This window comes from Oncorhynchus gorbuscha, linkage group LG06 (genome assembly GCF_021184085.1).
Source record: "Oncorhynchus gorbuscha isolate QuinsamMale2020 ecotype Even-year linkage group LG06, OgorEven_v1.0, whole genome shotgun sequence".
Lineage (NCBI taxonomy): Eukaryota > Metazoa > Chordata > Actinopteri > Salmoniformes > Salmonidae > Oncorhynchus > Oncorhynchus gorbuscha.
The window spans coordinates 33,899,778-33,926,022 of record NC_060178.1 but is presented as its reverse complement, the minus strand read 5'-3'; the positions used below and the strand labels follow the sequence as shown (position 1 = coordinate 33,926,022).

The window sequence follows — 26,245 nt, the reverse complement described above, 5'->3', positions numbered from 1 at the left end:
GTACTAGAGAATTGAAAACCTTTTTTGTAAGAACAGTATATGGGATTGATTTTAAGAAATGTTGCATAATTCATTTGATTAATATTATGGTGTTTCTATTCCAAGAAAAATGAAAACCTCAGAGTTTATTTAACTAGGCTGGTCAGTTAAGAATTCTTAAATTCTAAATTGTTACTTACAATGACCGCCTACACCGGCCAAACCTGGACGACGCTGGGCCAAATGAATGTTGCCCTATGGGACTCCCAATCACGGCCGGTTGGGATACAGCCAACCTAACTAAGAAAAACATTTGACAATACAATTATCCCCCTTACCCTCCTCCTTGGCAAGAGACTATTGTCCTGTTAAATGCCCATAATGGCGATGTACAATGTGACCGTTCGGGAGTAAGCTAAAGTACTACAGTAAGAGAAAAATAATTCAAACTTTTCCACACCCTAATTGTAGTCTAACCAATACCCAAATGGAAATTCAGGGAAAATAAACATCTCATTGATTTATCAAGACCAGTCCCATGCTTGTCTCAGAGCAGCGCTGTCTTGACCTCTGGGTGGGGTCTGGGTGGGCATCTGTCCGCGGTGGCGGCTCTGGCGCTGGACGTGGACCACACTCCATAATTGTCTTAGTCCACCTCCTTAGCGTCCCTTGAATGGCGACCCTCGCCGCTAACCTTGGCCTAGGAAACCTAACAACGGGCCCCACTGGACTGAGGTAGCTTAGGACTGAGGGGAAGCTCGGGACTGAGGGGAAGCTCGGGACTGAGGGGAAGCTCAGGAGTGAGGGGAAGCTCAGGAGTGAGGGGAAGCTCAGGCAGTTTGATGGATCTACCAGATCTTGGCTGGCTGGTGGTTCCGGCAGATCCTGGCTGACTGGCAGATCCTGGCTGACTGGCAGATCCTGGCTGACTGGCAGATCCTGGCTGACTAGCGGATCTGGCAGATTTTGGCAGACTGGCGGATTCTGGCTGACTAGCGGATCTGGCAGATTCTGGCAGACTGGCGGATCCTGGCAGACTGGCGGATCCTGGCTGCCGGTCGGATCCTGGCAGACGGGTAGCTCAGACGGCGCTGGGCAGACTGGCGGCACTGGCTGCGCTGGACAGACTGGTAGCTCAGACGGCGCTGGGCAGACGGGTAGCTCAAACGGCGCTGGGCAGACTGGAGAAAAAGGCTCTGGCAGCGCTGGACTGAGGAGCACTGGTGCCTCTGGAATGAGGGGCTCTAGCGCCTCTGGCCTGAGGGGCGGTAGCTCTGACAGCGCCGGACAGGCGGGAGACTCTGGCTGCGCTGGAGAGGAGGAAGGCTCCGGCAGCGCTGGACAGGCGGGACGCACTGTAGGCCTGATGCGTGGTGCTGGCACTGGTGGTACTGGGCCACGCACCTCCGGGTGAGTGCAAGGAACAGGACACACCGGGTTGTGAAGGTGTACTGGAGACCTGGTGTGTATAGCCGGCATCAAATCCCCCGGAACTCCAACACACGTTTCAGGCTGAGTACGAGGAACTGACAAGGGTGACATCGGACAGCTAACACGCTCCTCAGGGCGAATGCCGTGCATACTATGCCAAACCAACAGCTTTCTTTCTACTCTGTCCAATACATCCTCCACACTCTCAGACTCAGCACTCTGCTTCGCCGACAGCTCCAATTCCATCCATGGCTCCTTACGGTAAACAGGGGGAGTTGGCTCAGGTCTGACTCCGCCACACTCTCCCTGTGCCTCCCCCCAAGAAGTTTTTGGGGGTGCCTCTCGGGCTTTTATCCGCTCTGCCGTGCTAGATCCTCATAATGCCGCCTCTCTGCTTTCGCTGCCTCCAGCTCGGCTTTGGGGCGGCAATATTCCCCTGGCTCTGCCCAGGGTCCTTTTCCGTCAAGGATCTCCTCCCAAGTTCATTTATCCAAATTGTGCAGCCTCTCCCACTGCTGCTGCTGCCTCTGTTGCTTCTCCTGCTGTTGCTCCTGCTGCACCTGTCGCTTCTCCTGCTGCTGCTGTTGCTGCTGCCTCTGTTTACCACGCCGCTTGGTCCTTGGTTGGTGGGTGATTCTGTAACGGTTTTCTTCTGGTGAAAGAGAGGCGGCCCAAAATGCAGCGTGGTGGTTATTCATGTTTTTAATAAAGACGACTATACATGAACAGACTAAACAAAACAAGAAAAGTGAAAACCTAAACAGTCCTATCTGGTGCAAACACAGAGACAGGAACAATCACCCACAAAACCCAACACAAAACAGGCTACCTAAATATGGTTGCCAATCAGAGACAATGACTAACACCTGCCTCTGATTGAGAACCATATCAGGCCCAACATAGAAATATACAAACCAGACACACAACATAGAATGCCCACCCAGCTCACGTCCTGACCAACACTAAAACAAGGAAAACACATACAAACGATGGACAGAACGTGACAGTCATCTAGGTTTTTTGTATGTCTATGATGGCCTGATATGGTTCCCAATCAGAGAGCTGTTTATCATTGTCTCTGATTAGGGATCATATTTAGGTAGCCATTTCCTCATTTGTGTTTGTGGGCTCTTGTCTATATTTAGTTGCCCGAGTGCACACCAGTAGCGGTTCGTTTAGTTTGTGCTGTATTGTTTTGTTTTGGCGAGTTTCAGTTTATAATATATGTGGAACTCTACTCACGCTGCGCCTTGGTCTACTCATTATGACGATCGTGACACTATCATCAAAATCAAATAACATTTTATTTGTCACATACACATGGTTAGCAGATGTTATTGCGAGCGTAGCAAAATGCTTGTGCTTCTCGTTCCGACAGTGCAGCAATATCTAATATCTCATCTAACAATTCCACAACAACTACCTAATACACACACATCTAAGTAAATGAATGGAATAAGAATATATACATATAAATATATGGATGAGCAATGACAGAGCGGCATTGGTATAACATACACTATATACATATGAGATGAGTAATGCAAGATATGAAAACATTATTAAAGTGGCATTATTAAAGTGACTAGTGATCCATTTATTAAAGTGGCCAATGACTTCAAGTCTGTACGTAGGCAGCAGCTTCTCTGTGTTAGAGATGGCTGTTTAATTAACAGTCTCTATCATTTCACCTCCCCTGTGAGAACCATGAGCACGGTCTGATTTGGCTTTGCTGTACTGCAGCCGAAGCCTGCCAGCAACCTACCTTCCAAAGTTTGGACCGTGTCTATTACAATGGAGAGGAATGCATTTCTCTTAACATTTCAACAGTTATCCATATTACCAGAGCTTCCTCTTATTACTATTTCCATTGCAAATTTGCGCCCGCAATTTATGGAAAATTACAAAACTTTGAAAATACCAATAGATTCCGAAGTCGAACATACTAGTTTCCATCTGTGGCAAAGTTTACCCTCCATGCTTATGACAAATCCAGCTCCTAAACCAGTCATAGCCTAGCCAGTTGGCTAATCTTTTGAATATGATGTAGAAAAAGAACACAGCAACAACAGATAACATTAGCTAGCTAGATAAGGTTAGCATGTTAGCTAGCTACACTGACACTTGTCTGTACCCTATTTGTTGTTAAGTGATGGGCTATGTTATACAGATAGGGGACATGACACACTGCTGTATTGCTAACACTACTGTGAGATCTCCTTCATTTAGAATAGAAGGCCTGTTCTGCCAAACATTATTTTCCAGTAAACATCCCCTCTATTAAAAAAAACTGAGGTCACAGAGCTACAGAAAAGGCAGGTTTTGAAATATTGGGATGAAATATCACTTGCAAAAAAGTTGTCGCAAAAGCCATTTAAAAAGGATTGAGCAATTTACATTCACCAACTGTTAACATCATGCAATCTCCAGGGAGGGACTCCTCAGTGATTCATATCATCCTGTGCAATATTTCATTAGTTGAGCACATGTAATTTGCTTCTCTTCTTTTTCTCTCTCTCTCGTGTCCCTTGATGAAAATCATGGCAGAAACATAGAACAGCCCCTCTGTGAAAATGAGAAATTCCTTTAAAGTAACCCACCAGAGGTAATTTCTTATTCTAGATAAGAAGGTTCCTCCTCCAAAGAATTGCATATATATTAAAGTATATTAATGAATTGGTGGTGGGAAGGAACGTTGCTTCCCACCCCCAATTCATTAATATACTTTAATATATATGCAATGTGTAGTGGAGAAATATCAACAACTAGGAGTTGGCAAATGGACAGACATTTTCCTTCTCCTGCGCTCTATCTCCCTCTCTGCCTCTCCCTCTCTCTTTCATTATCTCTTTCTCTCCCCCAATCATTTGCTATTTTATCAGTTGAAGTGATCTTTACTTTACAGACACTGATGTTTGAAGAGCATCTCTCCAACAAAAAACAAAAAAAACTCTCCTTATCTCTCTCTTTCCCTGTCTCTCTTAGTCTGCCAATTACTGCCATTCTCTTAGAGCATTTGCATGGGGGTGTGACGTATGATGGCTGTCTTGTCTGATGTGGCCAGCAGACCATCTGTTAGAATGGCTAGCTCACTGGTGTTGGGTATTGAATTGACCCAGTGAACCGGTAACGATCTGGCCAATGATGCAGTTTAGTAAGAGAAATAATAAAACATTTTAATTCATCAACTTAATTTGTTTTGCCTCGTTGGCAGACAAACTGCTCACTGAATCGTAATATTCAAAAGTATTATGCATTTGGATACTTTCTTAAAAGCTTTTTCATTTCTGTCAAGTCAGAATTGTGCTCGGTCAGTCAGACAGTTAGAAGTTGGTTTGAGAAAAGTGTCAGTGCTGTTAGCACAGTCAACACTCACAGACTGATTTTGACAGTGGGGTTATCTGCTGGTGTTTAACTGAAATGGAAAGTATTGAAGATTGACAGAACAGTTACCCAAGGCACTCAATCTGTCTGCCCAGAAACTCTTCAGGATCCATCGGACCGGGTGGAGAGTTGCGGACCCACCCATGCATTGTGAAAAGGTTTGAAAGTTTTCACCTCAACTTCACTCAAGGACAGTGGTCCAGAGGACAAGAGGCAGAGCGAAATAACTAACTTCTCGGTCAAGTAACTATTCTCTAAAGAAACTGTGGGACAGAGTACCGATACATAATGAAATGGGCGATTGAAACTCTTCACAATGTGTGACATTTTGGATAAGTCTGAACTCTCTCCAACTTTCGGTCTGCATGATTGATTGGGAGGGAGGGGTCTTCCTGCAAGATTCCCCACAAATATTCCTGATAGCCGGAGTAAATTAAGTCAACCATACCATAACACCAGACAAAGCCACATCTCAGTCCACTCCAATCCACAGATGCTCTTGGCAGCTGGAATAGCCTTCTCTCTCTCCCATTCCACTTCTCTCCCGCCAGGGTGTTAAGATAGCAACCTAAAGCGGCTTAGCCATGGTGTGTGTGTGTGTCCTACAATCACTCCGCTGTGAAAACAGGCGACACTGCAGCACAGCACTATTTGTGTGTTATAGCACAGCAGATAAGATAGCAAGAGAGAGCAGGCCACTGGTGTCTCTTTAACAACAAGGACAGAGCCACTACACACTGAAAACACAAGGATATACCTTGTGTTTTACAGTGATGGTAGGGCCAGAATGTAGATTCCTTGTAGTACTGTCAGAGCTGTTCTTCTTTGTTGTTGGGTTGATTCAGGCAGTGGTGGAGCTTCACAGAGAGATCTGTCTCAAGGTGGGTAAACTACGACCGGGGTAAACCTATCCCATCCTGTCGCTTTGAGTGCACTGTAGGTTTTCCTGCACGAGTGCGTGTGTGTGTGTGTGTGTGTGTGTGTGTGTGTGTGTGTGTGTGTGTGTGTGTGTGTTTGTAATGGGGATAAAGTGTGCTGGAGGTTTGCCAAGCTAATAGAAAGGCAATTTCCATGATTGCAGAGGGAATGGTAATGCTGTGGTCATCATTCTGATTTCTACATTCTGTCTCAAATGTCTTTACTGCTGGCTTTATTAGAGAGCAGAAATATGAACCACACTCAGGTCTCCAATTGGCTTTACAACAGAGGGGGACAGACAGACATACTGTATTAGAACACACTCACACACACAAACACACACACACACACACACACACACACACACACACACACACACACACACACACACACACACACACACACACACACACACACACACACACACACACACACACACACACACACACACACACACACACACACAGGGATATGATCTAGCCTAGATGAGGAGTCCTGTGGTGTTGTATGGATACAGTGGGCGTTCTGAAGCCGTCAGAGAGGCGAAGAGGGGGGAGATAGATACAGTTGGTGTAGAAGTGAACAGTGCTGACCTTGTCCTCTCTGCTGTTCCTGAGCTGTGAGAATGGAGGCTGAAACAATGTTATATCCTCTTTCTGTCTTATTGACGCTCCCGTCCAGACTACCTGCTCCTGGCTGCTGACTGCTACACGCTAATGACTGAGCGTTCTTGCTTTGTCTTTCTCTCTACCTCCTCCCCCTCTCTTTCGAAACTCCTCTTTCACCCTCTCTCCACATCCCTCTCTCTACCCCCACCCATCTCTCTATCCCTCTCCCTCCCTCCCTGGGCAGATTAAATGTTATTTGGGAAATGGAGCAGGCGAGGTCTCTGTGTCAAACTTGTTGATTAAAAGAGATGTGCTTTTCCAAGCAAATGGAACTGCTCTCCATGCCTTTTCCACTTTTATATTGCAGAACCAGTCCCTGGTAACTGTCTCCCAGTAACTGTATCCACTGTATAGGGCTGGCACAATTACCGTATAAGCATGTAACCATCTGTTATAGATGAAGACATCATGAAAATAATATAACCTCTATCATAATAGATTTTTCACCCCAGCTGCCAAACTAACCCTGATTCAGATGACCATCCTAACCATGTTAGATTATGGAGACGTAATTTATAGATTGGCAGTTAAGGGTGCTCTCAAGCGGCTAGATGTTCTTTACCATTCGGCCATCAGATTTGCCACCAATGCTCCTTGTCTTCTTTGGGATCAGTGTCCCTTCCACGGGACGGTTGAGCTAACGTAGGTTAATGCGATTAGCATGAGGTTGTAAGTAATAAGAACATTTCCCAGGACATAGACATGTCCGATATTGGCAGAAAGCTTCAATTCTTGTTCATCGAACTGCCCTGTCCAATTTACAGTAGCTATTACAGTGAAATAATACTATGCTATTGTTTGATGAGAGTGCACAATTTTGAACATGAAAAGTTATTAATAAACAAATTAGGCACATTTGGGCAGTCTTGCTTCAAAATTTTGAAGAGATATGCAATGGTTCATTGGATCAGTCTAAACCGTTGCACATGCACTGAAAAGTTATTAATAAACAAATTAGGCACATTTGGGCAGTCTTGCTTCAAAATTTTGAAGAGATATGCAATGGTTCATTGGATCAGTCTAAACCGTTGCACATACACTGCTGCCATCTAGTGGCCAAAATCTAAATCGCACCTGGGCTGGAATAACACATGATGACCTTTCTCTTGCATTGCAAAGATGATGGTACAAAAAAATACAAAAGAACGTTGTTTTTTTTTGTATTATCTTTTACCAGATCTAATATGTTATATTCTCCTATATTCATTTCACATTTCCACAATCTTCAAAGTGTTTCATTTCAAATGGTACCATTTGAATATGCATATCCTTGTTTCAGGGTCTGAGCTACAGGCAGTTAGATTTGGGTATGTAATTTTAGGCAAAACTTTTAAAAAAGGGGCGGATCCTTATTAAAGGACACATCACTGCACTCTATACTCCTCTGTAAACTGGTCACTGGTCTGTATACCCGTCGCAAGACCCACTACTGTTGTCTCTACATTTCTTGCCCTTTGTGCTATTGTCTCTGCCCAATAATGTCATTCTGTTCACCAGCTGTTTATTTATCACCACCAACCCCAGACTGCCTTGTCTCACCCCCTGGGTCTGTATTATTGTTCCATATCCGTTGGTCTTGTGATTTACCAGCTTTCTCCGTTTACTCTTTTATTTGAGTGTACTTGTTATTAACTGCAGCCGTGCTCTATTTTGGTTACCACCTGTTCCCGTCAGTGATGCTTATTTATAAAACCCTCTTAGGCCTCACTCTCCCCTATCTGAGATACCAACTGCAGCCCTCATCCTCCACATACAACACCCATTCTGCCAGTCACATTCTGTTAATGGTCCCCAAAGCACACACGCCCCTGGGCTGCTCCTCAAGACAATTTATGTCAAAACTGTTCCACTCAGCATGCAGCTAGCGAAATGTAACTGGGTGTGTGAGCTGAACAAAAAGCCACTTTATTTTCAAAATATTAAGAGTGGTACTCAGTGATGTGTTGGATTTCCCCAAAACATAAACAAAGCGTTATGGACATTCAGGACATAAAGGTCATTTCTTTGCCACATTTTTGGCAGTTTTAATTATTACAAACAGGATGCATGTTTTGGAATTTTTTTATTCTGTACAGACTTCCTTCTTTTCACTCTGCCATTTAGGTTAGTATTGTGGAGTAACTACAATGTTGTTGATCCATCCTCAATTTTCTCCTATCACAGCCATTCAACTCTGTAACTGTTAAAGTCACCATTGGCCTCATGGTGAAACCCCTGTGCGATTTCCTTCCTCTCCAACAACTGAGTTAGGAAGGACACCTTTTCTTTGTAATGACTGGGTGTATTGATACACCATCCAAAGCCTAATTAATAACTTCACCATGCTCAAAGGGATATTCAATGACCCGCCAGAAATGTTCGATCAGGTTCAAGTCCGGGCCACTCAAGGACATTCAGAGACTTGTCCCGAAGCCACTCAGATCCCACCAGAAATGTTCGATCAGGTTCAAGGGAAGAGGAAGAGTCTTGGTGGTTCCAAACTTCAACCATTTAAGAATGATGGAGGCCACCGTGCCATGATGCCCAATCAATTGAATTTACCACAGGTGGACTCTAATCAAGTTGTAGAAACATGAAGGACAATCAATGGAAACAGGATGCACCTGAGCTCAATTTTGAGTCTCATAGCAAAGATTCGGAATACTTATGTAAATAAGGTATTTCTGTTTTTATTTTTTATAAATGTGCATTTTTTAAATGAAAAACCTGTTTTCGATTTGGCATTATGAAGTATTGTGTTTGAATAAGGCTGTAACGTAACAAAATGTGGAAAAAGTCAAGGGTCTGAACACTTTCCGAATGCACTGTACACATGGCATTCATGCATTTGTGTTTATGTTTATCCACAATAAAATGCCTCAAAATCCTTGCTTATTCTCTCTTCGGACGACGATGACACTCTGACCTGAGTGGGAGGGTGCAGTGTCCAGATGTGTGCATTTCCAAGTACTCTGATTGGTTGGGAATGTCAGGGCTATGATGGGTAAGTGAAGACTAAGTTAGACTGGGCAGCCAAACTAACATAACTTATTCATTATTTTTACAGCTGCCACAATATTTCTTATGGAAATATTAACATCCACGAAATGGCCTCTAACCTAAATGGCACAGTTTGTAATGGGGGCCTATAAAGGGCCAAAGTCTCTGAAAGGGGGAGTTTAGTCCTAGCATGCCTAATCTTATCCCGCAGGACAGGCGGGGCAGAGGAGCAGAGCAGTGAAGGGACCAGACCGGGTTAAGTCCAGTCCTTGTGTGCGTCTGGTCAAACTTGAGGCCTGGGAGGGGAGGAGGCTCTAAGCCTGGCGGTCTAGGGAACTATGCGCTGACTGTGTCTGGAGACAGCGAGCCTAGTGCAGTGAATTTAGGGCCTAGCAAGGCAGGATGATCTAAACCTGGTGTGATAGGCAACTGCATACTAATGAAGGCAGGGGGCTGTAATCCAAGCAAGGCAGGAGACTGCAGACCTGCAAACATGCCAGCTAACTTAGAGCCTAGCATGGCAAGGGGCTCTAAGCCTGGCGGGCTAGGACAGTGCGTATCAAATAAGGGAGGGGTCTGCGGTTTCGCGCAGGGCAGGATACTGCAGACCTGATGGCAAAGCAAATGTTTGTCCTAGCTGGGTTGGATATCTAGGGCCTGGCAGAGCAACAAACATAGTGGCTACTAGTACTGGGAACTGTGGACCTAGAACAACAGATGACTGGAAGCCTAGCTGTATGGCAGGAGTCCGGGAACCTAAGTCAGAACAGTGTGAACCTGCAACTAGGGCCAAAGACTGAAGGTTGGGAGAGGCAGGTAGATACTTCGTGGTTAAAGGTTAAACGGTAGCAGACAGTCGAACCTCGGTCACCCAAGAGGCTGCTTCAACTAGCAGGGGATCCCCACTGGGAGGAGAGGACTACTCCGCAAAGGCAACCAGAATGAGCCCCATGGCTACAGCTGGCTGTGGCTCTACGATTGGAGGGGGAGTCTCCTTAACTATGGCTAGTCGAGGCTCTGGCTGAGGGGGATACAGATCTTGGTGTAGTGGACTGTTCCCTCTGGAGTTGTTATCATCTGCTGGGGCACTAGACAACTCTGGGAAGCAGAGGTGGACTCAACGCTCCCGTGCCTCTGGCCGGGAGGGCCTAGAGGCCCGTCAGTCGGCAGAGCAGCTGGACCACCTCGGGTGGAGGTGGTGCTCCCAACACTCTTGTAGATACAAATTAAGCTCCAGCCGGAGAGGCTTGGAGCGACATTGATCTGGTGAATAGCTGGGCCACCTCGAAACATATTGGGGGATCCAGTGGTCCCGTGGAGATGGCGAACACTCAGACCGATAGGGCCTGGTGTAGTGTCTCTCAGGGGAGTAGCCGGTCCGACTCTGGGAGTACCAGCAGTGGTGCTACCGTGGTGGAGATGATGGCTCTAGCCGGGGATGCCAAGAGCGGTGGCGGTCAGGACAGCAGTGGCGGTATCTGTGCTCCGGGGCGGTGACTCCTGCTCTCTTCCCTATCACAGAGCAGCTCCTCGTAGTCCCTCTGCAGCTCCCAACTGGAGTGGGTGTGGTCACGCCTTAACCACAGACAAGACCTGGAGCAGGGCTGGTCGACGGTACAATGAGAAAGGTGTTTAGGGCCTCGCAGCTGATCTTCATTTGGGAAGCGACTGCTTTTTTGTGTGTGTGGTGTGGGTGGTGACAGCAGCCCCATACGGCTTAGGGATGCAGGGTAAATCGTCTGCATCCTGGGGTCCGGAAACGGGTCATCTTCAGCTAATGAAGCCATCCTACCTGAAGCTGGTCAGAAATCCGACAAAATTAAGGACCATGAAAAAGCGGTTACCTGAAGCTCGTCTGAGTGGTTGGCTTCTAAGCCCTCACCCACTTTGTACTTAATGCTGATTATGACTTGGGTTCTGACCCTCTACAGGATGTCCAGTAAGAACGAAGCGGATGCTTCTCCTTTCAGGGTTTTTATTCCTTTTCTTCATCACCACCACCAATTAAGCACACACACACTTCGGTTCTTTAAAATGGATGTTGATTGGAATGACTTGGAATCTTACTTGTCGTGTTAATCCAAATGACTTGTGGTTCTATAAGGAAAGAATATGCACACATGTAAACTGTATTAGTTTAAGGGTTATAACTATGTAATATACAGTACATATGTACATTATAAAATGTCATATGGCATTACACTTATAACAAGTCTATAAAGGGATGTAAACACAGCAGCAATGACATGAACCTAAACATTAGCCTCTTGCTGGAGAGAGAGAAAATAATTACTGAGATTGACAAGAGGACAAGATTTATGGCACCCTCTCTCTCTGGCCTTGTGAAGCTGTCATCTGAATCTGCAGGCTGAAGAGATTATCTGATCTGCCCTGCGCCAAAGGGTCATAAATTACTCTGCGCATGTACAAGCTCCAAATATTCTAGAAGCTTGCCCATGGCAGTGCATTACACTAGCAAAGGCCACTATGAAAAGTGCTGTGGTAGTGTGTGCATACAACCAACTGTTTACCAAATAACATTTTCATAAGCAATTGTGCAACCAATGAAATAATGGCACTTAGGCGAATAAGCAATAGTTGCAAAGCAGTATCACCACGCTAACATTAGCTACAGAACAGCAAAACCTGTACAGTAGAAAGGGGACTGTGAGGGGAGGTTAGAACAAAGCAGGGGAGCAGGACAACCTTTTTTTTACAGAGACAGTGCAAAAGAGAGAGAGACAGGGCCATAGAGAGAGAGACATAGTGAGAGAGTAAGAGAGAGCGAGATAGAATATTGATTATTATTATTAACTATGTTAATATTGTAAATCTCCAAAGTAAGCTTTGGCAATATGTACATTGTTACGTCATGCCAATAAAGCAAATTGAATTGAATTGATAGATACACTCAGTGATAGATTCACTCCACTCAGTAATGGAATAGCCCACAAAGTGAGGCACACACACCCCTCTCTCTTTCCCTTTCTCTCTTCATTGTACTTTTTTTACCTAATGGGAGAGAAAGTTTATTTCATGTTTGCTTATCTATGTCACTTGCTTTGGCGATGTGAACATGTTTCCCATACCAATACAGCCCTTTGAATTAAATTGAGAGAAAGAGGGTCTTTCAACTAAACCTCAGAACGCCATCATTCAGCTGAGGTCAAACCACTGTCAGCATTCCTCACAGATTGGCCTTGAAAATGAAAATGCCTTGGAAGTAATCTATCGCAAAATGTCTTCCAAATTGAGTTTGCCTGTGTTCTAGCACAGAACCCTATTCTGTTCCAACCAGACTAGATACAGTAACTGTATTCAATCACATTCTTTCCACTGTCAATAGAAAAAGGAAAGTGGGAGAGGGGGAGGCTCACACCACCTCCGTAATGGAATAGCCCACAAAGTGAGGCACACACACCCCTCTCTCTTTCCCTTTCTCTCTTCATTGTACTTTCTCTCTATCTCTCTCTATTCATAATGTCTGATAAAAGATATCAAATTCAAGAAAGAGAAAGAGAGACATAAATAAGAAGCTGTACACTGTATTCCCTGTAGTGCGTTTATTCAGCTCTACTGATCAGTGTGTTCCTTTGGTCACTGTAATGTAGAGATGGAGTGTGTTCTCACTCTCAGTGCTGGAAAATATCGACAGCTATCTCTGGTATGATTAATACCATTGGCTAGCTCTCTAATCTTTCTAATAGGCTGAGGGGAATGAGACATCTCCTTTCTACTGGCTGCTGCTGTAGTATCGCAACCACTCCCCAGAATGAAACATGAAACTTTGGAGACAAACAGGTCAAGTGTTGAATGAAGTGAGCCCCACAGCCTCCTTATAAGGAGCCACTTGCCCACTGATCATTCTCAATCCCACACCCAACAACCAGTATATAGTATCAGTTCTCTGTGTCTGACAAGTAGTATAGAGCTGTGGCTTGGCGTATTGCTTCTTCATCCTACGTAATGTATTCGCTGTGAATTTGGTGACGCTTTTCCTGCTACTGCTACACCCTTTTAGCTGATCTCTTGTGTTTATTAAATGGATTACATGTGAACATTTTAGTCATTTAGCAGACACTCTTTTCCAAAGAGATTTAGCATTTTCATACTTTTTCCAACTGGTCTCCCATGGGAATCAGACCCATTAACCTTGGCGTTGTTAGTGCCATGCTCTACCCACTGAGCCACACGGGATCACAACATGTTCATTGCAACTTTGGTGAAAATAAAATGTGCGGTCATCCTTATAATTTAAGCCGGTCCTCCATGAAAGAAATTCAGTTTGTCCTTCTCTTAGGCTTAATCTGTGTCCAGTAAACAGCCCCTGTGTGTGGGGATTTATTCCCTTCCAAATAGGTCTGGATTAGTTAGACCATTCTTGGTGAACGAGCAAACCATTTGTCTACAGCAGTTCTGATGGTTTCAATGTTATGGTCACTAATGGTCTTCAAAATCCCAAACACACACTGTATATTTGCCATATCTTCAATTTAAGCCTACTAGAAAGTGTGCGCCCTCAGAAGGGAAGCAAAAGTCATCCCGCTACCTAAGAATAGTAAAGCCCCCATTACTGGCTCAAATAGCCAACCAATCAGCCTGTTTCAAACCCTTGATGACGAATAGATTGTGGGGGCTGTTTTGTTAGGACATTATCGACCATAGTCTGCTGATAGAAAAACATGTGTTATGGCTTTACACCCCCTGCTATATTGTGGATAAAAAGTGACCTGTATAACAGAACACAGAGGGTATTCTTTAATGGAAGGCTCTCCAACATAATCCAGGTAGAATCAGGAATTCCCCAGGGCAGGTGTCTAGGCCCCTTACTTTTTTCATTCTTTACTAACGACATGCCACTGGCTTTTAGTGTCTATATATGCAGATGACTCAACACTATACATGTCAGCTACTACAGCGACTGAAATTACTTCAATACTTAACAAGGAGCTGCAGTTAGTTTCAGAAAGGGTGACAAGGAATAAGTTATTCCTTAAAGCACTGTATTTGGGACAAATTATTCACTAAACCCTAAACCTCAACTATATATTGTAATGAATAATATGGAAATTGAGCAAGTTGAGGTGACTAAACTACTGTAATCCTGGATTGCACACTGTTATGGTCAAAACATGTTGATACAACAGTAGCTAAGTTGGGGAGAAGTCTGTCCACAATAAAGCACTGCTCTGCCTTCTTAACAACAATATATCAAGGCAGATCCTACAGGCCCTATTTTTGTCACACCTTGACTACTGATCTGTCATGTGGTCAGGTGCCACAAAGAGGGACTTAGGACAATTACAATTGGCTCAGAATAGGGCAGCCCGGTTGGGCCTTAAATGTACACAGGGATCTAACATTTATGATATACATGTCGCATGGCTCAGTGGAGGAGAGATTGACTACTTTTTAAAAATGTGTTGACAAGCTGAATGCACCGAGCTGTCTGTTTAACCTCTTGGTCCTACCTGGCACGGAGGCATCCCATCTAGAGCTCTGGAAATGCAAACATTCATTAAAATACACATGCAGGGTATTGAATTAAAGCTACACTCGTTGTGAATCCAGGCAACAAGTCAGATTTTTAAAATGCTTTTCGGCGAAAGCATGAGAAGCTATTATCTGATAGCATGTAACACCCCAAAAGACCCGCAGGGGACGTAAACAACATAATTAGCATAGTCGTCGCTACACAAACCGCACAAATAAAATATAAAACATTCATTACCTTTGACCATCCTCTTTGTTGGCACTCCTAGATGTCCCATAATCACTATTGGGTCTTTTTTATGATTAAATCGGTCCATATACAACTGTAGCTCAGTTGGTAGAGCATGGCGCTTGTAACGCCAGGGTAGTGGATTCGATCCCCGGGACCACCCATACGTAGAATGTATGCAGACATGACTGTAAGTCGCTTTGGATAAAAGCGTCTGCTAAATGGCATATTTTTTTTTTTTTTTTTATATATAGCCTAGATATCGATCTATGAAGACTGTGTGATAAACGGAAAAAAATAGCGTTTCATAACGTAACGTCATTTTTTAAAATTCAAAAGGTCGACGATAAACTTTCACAAAACACTTCAAAATACTTTTGTAATGCAACTTTAGGTATTATTAAACGTTAATAAGCGATCAAATTGATCACGAGGCAAAGTATACTCTTTAGCTGTCCGTCTGGAAAAAATGTCTGTGTAACTCTCAACCAAAATATCCGGTCGGAGACCGGAGGGAATCGATTCCCTTGATTCTGTTTGACCAAGAATCAAAGCTGAATCAAATGACAAGACTCTAGACATCGTGTGGAAGCTGTAGGCACTGAAACCTCGGTCTCATGTAATTCGGTTCACTTTGAACAATTCCTGGAAGTGGCGCAGGAATATTTATTTCCATTTTCAGTGATCAGATTTTCTTGCACTTTTTGATGAAACGCACGTTCTGTTATAGTCACAGCCGTGATTTAACCAGTTTTATAAACGTCTGAGTGTTTTCTATCCACACATACTAATCATATGCATATACTATATTCCTGGCCTGAGTAGCAGGGCGCTGAAATGTTGCGCAATTTTTTACAGAATGTTCGAAAAAGTAGAGGGTCGACTTAACAGGTTAAACTACTAGCACACAGCATGGACACCCATGCATACCCCACAAGACATGCCACCAGAGGTCTCTTCACAAGTCCAGAATAGACTATGGGAGGCGTACCGTACTGAAAAGAGCCATGACTACATGGAACTCTATTCCACATCAGGTAACTGATACAAGCAGCAGAATCAGATTTAAAAAACAGATAAAAATACACCTCATGGAACAGCGGGGACTGTGAAGAGACACACACACAGGTACAGACACACACATACACACACAACACTATCACTCTACACACAAGCACCTTGAAATAATATTGTATGCCCTGGCAGCAGCTAAAAGGGGATCCCTAATATATACAAAGTGTTTTGCAATAGTAATGGTATTAGGTTTGGCTGGATTTATTGGTAAATGTCACAAATCACACTACATATAGAGGTGTTTTATAATATTTGTGTTTAAAGAAATGCAATGTTTTATAATTGTATTATTTTGTTAACAGTTGTCACAACATTTTAGTCACTAGAACATTTTTGTAAGAAAAGTCTTCGTATTAGAATTGCACTATAGGGATATCCCCCTCAGAGAGCTGCCATTTGTTGGAAAATTCAAAGGGTGTTTGGTTGAGGCATTACGTTGCCAATAGAAGGACACATTGAATTGCTTTCATGGACTGGCTGGACAATTTACTTTCATCATGAGCAAAAGCTATTGGTGTTCTACCCAAGTTGCGAAGAAAATGTTGTAATACATTTAATAAACACGAGACCAACAAAATGGATCACAAGATTCACAAGGAATACATTACATAGAATGAAGAAGCAATATCCCAAGCCACAGCTCCATACTACTTGTCAGACATGGAGAACTGATACAGTATACTGGTTGTTGTGGTGGGATTGGTGTGAGGTGTGGAAAATCCGTGGGTGGCTTTTTACCATTTTATTTCTCATGTTTTACTCAATGGTAGGAAGAATTATGGTCCAAATTGGATGTTGGGTACTATATTTATTCAATATTATGTGTATCCTATAAATTAAATGGGTCAATTTGGGGTCAATAAATTACCTTAATTTCACAGAGATAAAATATAAATTCAACAAAATAATGGTGTAGGGATGCTCTCTGTTTCTAACTACAGAAACAATTTCTGAATGATCTGAGATGGTGGGTGTCATGGCTTACTGAAATGACATGGGACGACTCTATCGCTCTCTTTCTCCCTCTATTTCTCCAAGTCATACGTCCTTAGTGAGATATGAGAGACGAAGAGAGAGACAAATTGAGAGAGCGAGACAAAAGGGAAGAGATTAAGAAAATTTGAGAAAAACGGAAAGAGAGAATATAATGATGACATGGTAATTACTTTTTCTAGATTAATACTTACATTTACATTACATTACATTTAAGTCATTTAGCAGACACTCTTATCCAGAGCGACTTACAAATTGGTGCATTCACCTTATGACATCCAGTGGAACAGTCACTTTACAATAGTGCATCTAAATCTTAAAGGGGGGGGAATACTTATCCTATCCTAGGTATTCCTTAAAGAGGTGGGGTTTCAGGTGTCTCCGGAAGGTGGTGATTGACTCCGCTGTCCTGGCGTCGTGAGGGAGTTTGTTCCACCATTGGGGGGCCAGAGCAGCGAACAGTTTTGACTGGGCTGAGCGGGAGCTGTACTTCCTCAGTGGTAGGGAGGCGAGCAGGCCAGAGGTGGATGAACGCAGTGCCCTTGTTTGGGTGTAGGGCCTGATCAGAGCCTGGAGGTACTGAGGTGCCATTCCTCTCACAGCTCCGTAGGCAAGCACCATGGTCTTGTAGCGGATGCGAGCTTCAACTGGAAGCCAGTGGAGAGAACGGTGGAGCGGGGTGACGTGAGAGAACTTGGGAAGGTTGAACACCAGACGGGCTGCGGCGTTCTGGATGAGTTGAAGGGGTTTAATGGCACAGGCAGGGAGCCCAGCCAACAGCGAGTTGCAGTAATCCAGACGGGAGATGACAAGTGCCTGGATTAGGACCTGCGCCGCTTCCTGTGTGAGGCAGGGTCGTACTCTGCGGATGTTGTAGAGCATGAACCTACAGGAACGGGCCACCGCCTTGATGTTGGTTGAGAACGACAGGGTGTTGTCCAGGATCACGCCAAGGTTCTTAGCGCTTTGGGAGGAGGACACAATGGAGTTGTCAACCGTGATGGCGAGATCATGGAACGGGCAGTCCTTCCCCGGGAGGAAGAGCAGCTCCGTCTTGCCGAGGTTCAGCTTGAGGTGGTGATCCGTCATCCACACTGATATGTCTGCCAGACATGCAGAGATGCGATTCGCCACCTGGTCATCAGAAGGGGGAAAGGAGAAGATTAATTGTGTGTCGTCTGCATAGCAATGATAGGAGAGACCATGTGAGGTTATGACAGAGCCAAGTGACTTGGTGTATAGCGAGAACAGGAGAGGGCTTGGAACAGAGCCCTGAGGGACACCAGTGGTGAGAGCGCGTGGTGAGGAGACAGATTCTCGCCACGCCACCTGGTAGGAGCGACCTGTCAGGTAGGACGCAATCCAAGCGTGGGCCGCGCCGGAGATGCCCAACTCGGAGAGGGTGGAGAGGAGGATCTGATGGTTCACAGTATCGAAGGCAGCCGATAGATCTAGAAGGATGAGAGCAGAGGAGAGAGAGTTAGCTTTAGCAGTGCGGAGCGCCTCCGTGATACAGAGGAGAGCAGTCTCAGTTGAATGACTAGTCTTGAAACCTGACTGATTTGGATCAAGAAGGTCATTCAGAGAGAGATAGCGGGAGAGCTGGCCAAGGAAGGCACGTTCAAGAGTTTTGGAGAGAAAAGAAAGAAGGGATACTGGTCTGTAATTGTTGACATCGGAGGGATCGAGTGTAGGTTTTTTCAGAAGGGGTGCAACTCTCGCTCTCTTGAAGACGGAAGGGACGTAGCCAGCGGTCAGGGATGAGTTGATGAGCGAGGTGAGGTAAGGGAGAAGGTCTCCGGAAATGGTCTGGAGAAGAGAGGAGGGGATAGGGTCAAGCGGGCAGGTTGTTGGGCGGCCGGCCGTCACAAGACGCGAGATTTCATCTGGAGAGAGAGGGGAGAAAGAGGTCAGAGCACAGGGTAGGGCAGTGTGAGCAGAACCAGCGGTGTCGTTTGACTTAGCAAACGAGGATCGGATGTCGTCGACCTTCTTTTCAAAATGGTTGACGAAGTCATCTGCAGAGAGGGAGGGGGGGGGGAGGATTCAGGAGGGAGGAGAAGGTGGCAAAGAGCTTCCTAGGGTTAGAGGCAGATGCTTGGAATTTAGAGTGGTAGAAAGTGGCTTTAGCAGCAGAGACAGAGGAGGAAAATGTAGAGAGGAGGGAGTGAAAGGATGCCAGGTCCGCAGGGAGGCGAGTTTTCCTCCATTTCCGCTCGGCTGCCCGGAGCCCTGTTCTGTGAGCATGCAATGAGTCATCGAGCCACGGAGCGGGAGGGGAGTACCGAGCCGGCCTGGAGGATAGGGGACATAGAGAGTCAAAGGATGCAGAGAGGGAGGAGAGGAGGGTTGAGGAGGCAGATTCAGGAGATAGGTTGGAGAAGGTTTGAGCAGAGGGAAGAGATGATAGGATGGAAGAGGAGAGAGTAGCGGGGGAGAGAGAGCGAAGGTTGGGACGGTGCGATACCATCCGAGTAGGGGCAGTGTGGGAGGTGTTGGATGAGAGCGAGAGGGAAAAGGATACAAGGTAGTGGTCGGAGACTTGGAGGGGAGTTGCAATGAGGTTAGTGGAAGAACAGCATCTAGTAAAGATGAGGTCGAGCGTATTGCATGCCTTGTGAGTAGGGTGGGAAGGTGAGAGGGTGAGGTCAAAAGAGGAGAGGAGTGGAAAGAAGGAGGCAGAGAGGAATGAGTCAAAGGTAGACGTGGGGAGGTTAAAGTCGCCCAGAACTGTGAGAGGTGAGCCGTCCTCAGGAAAGGAGCTTATCAAGGCATCAAGCTCATTGATGAACTCTCCTCTACTTCTGGAGGACATTGTGATATTCTAACGACTCGCTATGGAAACCACTCTCGCTCTTGTAACTCCAGTAGCCATGGACACATAGCATCTCTGTGTGGGAATTGAAGGCCAAAGGCCTCTCTCTTCAAACAACATAACACAAAGGGCAATTGTACGATAACGGATTTACTCTTTGACTCAGATTTTTCACTTTAAAATGTATGTGAAATAAAAATAATTGATTTCAAAGTTTAACAAACTGTACAACTCGATGCACAAGGACTACTTTGAACAATTTACACACATTTTTACTAAAACACTTTTACTGGAAGAATTGTGCAGATGCAAAGTTTGGTAACAGGATTACAGTAAAAGCTCCCTCAGATCACATTTTCCCAAAACTCTGTTAAATATCTGCTCCGAATTCAGATTTAAAGATATCTGCAGAAAGAATGGGGTGTCAACAATGACATGGCGCATTGAGTAAAAAAATAAATAAAAAACTTTGATTATTGAACTGCAGTAGGTGAAGTGGATTTACAACATGTAACAGAATAACGGTATTGGAATTATATTATGGATCCCTGATCTGTACTATACAGAAATGCATAATTATGGATATGAATATCATTATCGTCATGGTGAAGAATCCTGTATAGGTACACAAATATCATTATTTTGCATATTTGGGTGTTATTGTACACACTGGCTATATTGTAATGAGTTCTACCCCCAAACAAGACCACATTTGGTTGGTCCAGACTAGAGCAAATCTGAAACAATCATAGATGTCTATGTATCACAAGTTTGGGCATCACAGTATAACCACAGTAGATGTACTCTACTCTAGTGTGCTCTGTTGTACTGAACTCTACTGTACCATACTATACTTTTCTTTACTTTATTGTACTGTACCGTTCTCTACTGTGCTCTGCTGTACTGTAATATGCTGTCTAAACTTGTGAAATATAGATGTCTAGGATTGCTTCAGATTTGGTCAGGCCAGGACGGACTGACCAAATGTCCAGGGTCGGTTGGCTGAAGATGCTCGTCACACTAAATGGGAAGAGGGTAGGTGGTAGTTCTCATGGTCGGTGGCATTAACTGGAGAGAGAGAGAGAGAGAGAAGAGAGAGTGAGAGCGACAGAGAGAGAGAGAGAGAGAAATGGAGAATGAGAGGGAAGTGTAGTCCAGACTGTTTTCAGTCTTGCATTGAACACCAGACGACAGAAAGAGAGAAAAAAAAGAGTTATGAGCTGAACACACCTTGACTAACCTGTACCTCCACACATTGGCTCAGTACTGGTACCCCCTGTATAGAGCCTCGTTATTGTTATTTATTGTGTTACTTTTCATTTTATTATTTACTTTTGTTTATTTGATCATTATTAACTCTATTTCTTGAACTGCATTGTTGGTTAAGTATTCGTTGTATTCGGTGCATGTGACAAATAAAATTTGATTTGATTTTAACATAACAGTATGCCAGTGGAAGGGAAAACAGTAGCAGGTGACGACTATGATTTCCCATTGTAGCCAATTCAATTGCAGTAATTTCATAACAGATTTTTTGGGTGATTTCATAAACAAACTTCATATCAGTAAAACACTATAACTAATTGGTAGGTCTACCTTTACTTGTTACTTCTAATGCATGAACTTTCATTGTCCCCATGAGGGAGACAAATTAGAAAATATCTTAAAGATATGTGAGTTTTTGGTAACGGAATTACAAGGCACAAGACAATGTTTCTTAAACTTACATAAGGCAAGTAATTTGTCCTAAACGAAATATACAGTAAGTGTTGATATTAGTAGGCAGTGGTCTTTACATCAATATTATTGTTTTTTAAAATGTATGTCTAATACCTTTTAAGACTTCTTCTGGAAGATCCTGCCTAAGACCCCCTTTCCATCTGTTTGGCCCAAAATCGAATCATTTGCTTCTTCCAAATTGTTTGGATGGAAAATGGTTGAATAAGGTGTATGTGTTAATTTCTCATATATATAGACACTTAGCTTTCATTTGACACCCAATTTGACATCCTCCTATGAACTTCACATGTTGGTGCTCATGGGTCCTTTTACATGAAAATGACCATATGCCTTAATTAATGTCTCAAAAATATAGACTCTTAGCTATTATTTGAAATCCAATTTGATATGCTCCTATGAACTTCACGTTGGCACTCATGGGTCCTTTTAGATGGAAATGCCCCAAACTTGATCATAGTAATATGAGTTTAAGTGGTTTGGATTTTAATGACTTGTTTTAAAACACAGTCGCAAATCGATTCCTAGCCACTTGTGGAGATCTGAAATTATTGGATAGTTCTAGGAAAATGGCACAAATTCCATCTTGATTAGAGGGCCAGATGGAGCCATTACCCACTGGGTACCGACATCAATTCAGCGTCTATTTGCATGTTGGTTCAACGTCATTTCATTGAAATGACGTGCAAACAACGTTGATTCCACCAGTGCATGCCCAGTGGGTAACTTTTAACTTATCTAATCTTATTAGATGTCCACTAGTGCGTAGGGTCTAGAACGTCCTGGTGTAGTTTGGGCACTAGGTTGTGTTTAACAGCCAATCTGTTATTTAAAAGGGCAGATGGCAGAAGGCAGGTGTCTGGCCCCTCACTGTGTCTCAGTAAAATTATCAGGGTTTTAGATATTGGAAATTGGAGATTTCACTCTTACCTTTTCTCCCAGACAGTCAACTCAGTCAAAATATTACATTCCTCAAACCATTACCAGTTTCTCTTTCTTTCTTGACCTCATTCTTTCACACAGACCCACACTCAAACTCTCTCCCTCTCCCTTATTCCCCCCTCTTCCTCTCCCGTATTCCCAATTTCTCTCAGGAGGAGAGGTGTCAGGGAGATTGATTGATCTACCTGATGGTTCCTGCTCGATAATCCAAACGAATTCTACTTGTTAGGATTGAATTAGAGCCCTCATGGATCACTTTGGCCCCTGGCTAGTAACACGCACTGCTGCTCAGGGACTGCGTGTGTGTGTCCGTGCGTGTGCGTTTGCGTGTGTGTGTGTGTAGGCAGGTGGGTAACAGTATTGGCCTGGCTTTGTATGCTCTAGCTCTCCCCCCTAACAGATTGAAGGAAAGTTGGACAGCATGCACACACACACATACACACACCACAATTTCTCTCAAGGACTACTTCATAAAGTCTTTAAATGGGCAATCAGCAGATACTACTGTACATGCATTTTTTTTGTACTTATAAATTACTGATATACAGTATACCCATTAATATACTGTAACTTATAAATGCCTCATGAGCTTAGTTCAACTGTTGTATACCATCAGAACCCAAGATATACACTTGTTTTAATCCAATGTTTGTAATGTAAATGTAAACAAACACTGTATTGCTTCAAAACATGGTCAAAACTATACTCATTCCGTTGAACCATATTTCTGTCTATGAACTATTTGTGAGTAGTTACATTTCTCCAGCCCGAACCCTCAGCGTTTTACTAAAACAGCGGCAGGGATACCACTTTGTCATTATTTCAAGTGCAGATTTCCCCTTTAAAGATTAAAAGCGTATGCTCTTTCATAAGGCCACTATTTCTTTAAGACCGGACCCTTCCATGCATATGCTGGCACTAGCTGGCAGACTTCTGAAAGACACCTTTTGCAGAGTTTTACTGTCTGAGGGTGTGTGTGTGTGTGTGTGTGTGTGTGTGTGTGTGTGTGTGTGTGTGTGTGTGTGTGTGTGTGTGTGTGTGTGTGTGTGTGTGTGTGTGTGTGTGTGTGTGTGTGTGTGTGTGTGTGTGTGTGTGTGTGTGTGTGTGTGTGTGTGTGTGTGTGTGTGTGTGTGTGTGTGTGTGTGTGTGTGTGTGTGTGCGCGCGCGTGTACTTTCATACATGTGTGTGAAAGACGAAATGCAGGTAAAATACCGCCTCCAACCTCTGTGAAAATGTTTATTATTTTGGCAGTCGTTGATGAATGGCTCTGTCATTGTTGGATGATATGAATGGTATTTGTATGTGTCTGAAAATAGCATTTGATACTGAAGATGGCATTACGTTTGTCTGATCGTGTTGTTATTGCTTAAATGGATTACAGAGCAAACGGCTGGAGCCGACCTTTAGGAAATAATGACCTGCTTTTCTGGCAATATGAAGGCTAAATGTTAAATGAATCAAATTCTGAGACACACACCGTATAGTATTTACATGAAAAGTATTTCTAAGGGAAGGATTCATATTCTAAGCCCTGTTTTTTCCACAAGATCTAATTTTCAAAATGGCAGCACAAACATTTATGGTCTCTGGCTTTTTTGTTGTTGCAGGGAGCCATTGCAGCGTTGACTGTTGTAATTAGGTCAGTTTATTTGGTCATTTCATGTGTTGTTGAACATCCCATCATCAGTAGTCAATATAGATTGGAAATTGAAGGTGAATGTGCTGTGGCGCCTCTTTATTAGCCTGCCTGACCAGACTAATTGATGTGATTGACTGATGATTGACTGATTACGCTGCATAGATGCATATACTGTATGTGCCAGCTGCCCAGTGACAGCCATTAGATAGATGTTTTCGTATGGCCTGTGTGGTCCAGCAGTTAAAGACGCTGACCACAACACACATGTATGGTGGAGTCGGCATGGGTTCAAATCCGGCCCACTGCCCTTTGGCTCATCCTAATCCTGTCATTCCAACACTTTACTATCTCTTCAATAAACCTATACAATTACAAAAGGAGTGGGACAGCCCTGCCCCTTAAAAAAATACCATTAAAAAAAGAGGCCATTCAGATGCCCACACAAGCCAAACAAATATGCACATGCAGTAACCACACACATGCTGAAACACATGTGCTGTCTGTCTGCCTTCCTGTCTCTGCCTGTCAATCAATCCCAGCTGTCTGTTAGCCGCTGACCTGGTAAAAGGTAGTGGTCAGCAGATTATTCCTCTTCCTCAGGGTTAAGCAGAGGATGAGTTTCCTGGCAGGCCCCAGCCTCAGACTCAGAGCAGGCAGCGAGTGTTGATTGAGCACACAGTCATGCAATCTTCATAGACAAACATTGGCAATAGAGTGGCCTTACTGAAGAGCTAAGTGACTTTCAATGTTGCACCGTCATGGGACGCCACCTTTCCAAAAAGTTAGTTAGTCAAGTTGCTGCCCTGCTAGAGATGCCCCAGTCAACTGTAAGTGCTGATGTTGTGAAGTGGAAACATCTAGGAGCAACAATGGCTCAGCCACAAAGTGTTAGGCCACACAAGATCACAGAACGGGACCGCTGAGTGCTGAAGCGCCTAACGTGTCAAAATCATCTGTCTTCGGTTGCAACACTCACTACTGAGTTCCAAACTGCCCCTGGAAGCAATGTCAGCACAATAATTGTTTGTCGGGAGCTTCATGAAATTTCCATGGCCAAGCAGCCGCAGACAAGCCTAAGATCACCAATGCGCAATGCCAAGCGACGGCTGGAGTGGTGTAAAGTTTGCCGATATTGGAGTCTGGAGCTGTGGAAACGCGTTCTCTGGAGTGATGAATCACGGTTCACCATCTGGCAATCCGACGGACAAATCTGGGTTTGGCGGATGCCAGGAGAATGCTACTGGCCTCAATGAATAGTGTCAATAGAGTAAAGTTTGATGGAGGAGGAATAATGTTCTGGGTCTATTTTTCATGGTTCAGGCTAGGCCCCTTAGTTCCAGTGCTGCTAACATTGTGGCAGCAGTTTGGGGAAGGCCCTTTCCTGTTACAGCATGACAATGCCCATGTGCACAAATTGGGGTCCATACAGAAATGCTTTGTCGAGATTGGTGTGGAACAACTTGATGGCCTGCAAAGAGCTCTGACCTCAACCCCATCGAACACCTTTGGGATGAATTGGAACGCCAACTAATGCTCTTGTGGCCACAGCAATGTTCCAACATCTAGTAGAAATCCTTCCCAGAAGAGTGGAGGCTGTTATAGCACCAAAGGGGGGGACCAAATCCCCATTAATGCCCATGATTTTGGAATGAGATGTTTGACAAGCAGGTGTCCACATACTTTTGGTAATTTGTGGTAATTTGATCAATTTATTCAAGCCTGTCTCAAAATACAACATTTCTCATTTAAGACAAAAAAATATAAGATTTCTAGAAATGCACACCATTTTGATGTCTTGTAGGAAGCAATCAATCCCCCATTGCTGACTACAAATGAAATGCAATGCATGACAGGTTTCTATAGAGGTAAGTGGGCTTGGCAACTAAAACCCTCACAAACATTTACAGATGCACAATTGAGAGCACCCTATCAGGCTGTATCACCGCATGGTAAGGCAACTGCA

General features: G+C 44.1%; 1 protein-coding gene and 1 long non-coding RNA gene across 8 annotated transcripts in view; one reads left to right on the top strand and one right to left on the bottom strand.

Moving 5' to 3' along the window:
• Positions 1–6,442, bottom strand: part of LOC124037884 — a 37,932-nt gene extending 31,490 nt beyond the window's left edge. The window contains exon 1 of the long non-coding RNA XR_006839251.1: positions 6,306–6,442. This is a non-coding gene — a long non-coding RNA (uncharacterized LOC124037884). The remainder of the gene's footprint in view (positions 1–6,305) is intronic.
• The window catches only part of LOC124037882 (carboxyl-terminal PDZ ligand of neuronal nitric oxide synthase protein-like), a 259,421-nt gene that overhangs the window by 105,903 nt on the left and 127,273 nt on the right, over positions 1–26,245 (top strand). The gene's annotated exons all lie outside the window — the stretch shown is intronic.